General features: G+C 40.2%; 1 protein-coding gene and 1 pseudogene across 5 annotated transcripts in view; one reads left to right on the forward strand and one right to left on the reverse strand.

Annotated features, from left to right (window-relative positions):
- The window catches only part of Pds5b (PDS5 cohesin associated factor B), a 263,841-nt gene that overhangs the window by 67,961 nt on the left and 194,214 nt on the right, over nt 1-1,666 (forward strand). The window lies entirely within an intron of this gene.
- Nucleotides 412-895, reverse strand: LOC101589258 (annotated as a pseudogene).

A 1,666-nucleotide genomic window follows, 5' to 3' on the forward strand; every position in this document is an offset into this window, starting at 1 on the left:
CCAAATGCCAGTAACTTCAGAAAAGAAATCGAGGTGGAAGGGAGAAGAATAATTTCATTTAGGAAAAATAACCACTATCTTTTTCCTAATCTTCAACATACACAATTTAAACATAAACAGCTGCTGTAACACTTTACACAATTCCTATGTACTGGAGCAATAACAAGATCTAAATACAATTATCTTTTTAAACACTGGGTCAAGACTTTACATAAAAATACCATCCTACTTTTTATCCCTAAGTTTCTAAAATATTACATACTTTCCTCAACATCTGCAGCCATCCAGGAATTTTAAGGAAACTTTTGTGCATGATCTTAATTCGTAATCCCTGGCTCTTTGGGCTCAGTGACAAAAGATCAAAACCACCAGAAATGATGGTTCACTTGAAGTCAGACAAGAGACCGTGGCTCACTTAGTTTCATAGGATGAAAGCAGTGCTGTATCAGCTGGCTCCATGCAGGAGGGGCATGTGAAGAACCTCATCAACCAGTCATATATACAGTCCAGGTGATAGATGTGCATGCATGGCAGAAATCGAATCGGGTCCCCATAAACAAAGTCCATCATATAGATCACACACTCCTGGATCTTTTTTTCTGATCCATCTCTTCCAGGGTCATAAGCTCCTTTTAGGCAGATGCTGTATAAGGCCTATTCTTTGAGCTATCCTAATTTGTTCCTCTTCAGTCAGCTGAGTTGTAAGCCGAGTCTGGTTAGGTGTTGGATGATAGACTGGAACTGGAACTTGTTCCTGATATGGCGGTGGTGGCTCCTGATCTGACTCCATGCCCTCGCCAAAGCTGGCCCGGTCCGACTGAGACTCATGAAGCAGGGAGATGTCATCCGAGGTGGGGGATTTGAGGCAGTTCCCCATCTTTGGGGCTGGGCCGTGTGATACCTCTCTCCTGTGCGTTGTTCTGGACAGTTTTACCACCTTCTGTTTATAAATCCATATCTGAATGGATCAATCCCACCAGTGTTTCTGTTTTAATATTTAGATCTTTAATCCATTTTGACTTTAGCTTAGTGCATGGTGATAGACCTGGGTCAAGTTTTAGTTTTCGGCATGTAGAGAGCCAGTTTTTCCAGCACCGTTTGTTAAAGAAGCTATCTTTCTTCCACTGAGTATGTTAGGCCCCTTTGTCAAAGATAAGTTGGCTGAGTGTGTTCGTAGGGGTTTCAGCGTCTTCTAATGTATTCCATTGATCCTCAGGTCTATTTTGTTGCCAGTACCATGCTGATTTTATCACAGTAGCTTTGTAGTATAATTCCAAGTCAGGAATTGTAGTGCCTCCTGCCCTGTTTTTATTGCCCAGAATTGCCTTTGCTATTAGGTCTTTTCTGGTTCCAAATAAATTTTACTAATGATTTCTCTAGCTCTGTGAGGTATGTATGTTGGTGTTAGTTTGATAGGGATTGCATTAAATCTGTACTGCAATTTTGGGAGTATGGCCATCTTCACAATGTTGGTTCTTCCTATCCAGAGCATGGAATATCTTTCCATTTTCTGAAATCCTCTATGATCTCTTTTTTAAGAGCACTGTAATTTTTCTTGAAAAGCTCTTTGACTTCTTTAGTTAGATTAATTACCAGGTAATTTCATTTTCCTCGGTGCTATTGTAAAAGGTATTGTTTCTATAATTTCCCTCTCAGTGTGTTTGTT

The sequence above is a fragment of the Octodon degus genome, unplaced genomic scaffold (genome assembly GCF_000260255.1).
Source record: "Octodon degus isolate 3935 unplaced genomic scaffold, OctDeg1.0 scaffold00038, whole genome shotgun sequence".
Classification (NCBI taxonomy): Eukaryota; Metazoa; Chordata; class Mammalia; order Rodentia; family Octodontidae; genus Octodon; species Octodon degus.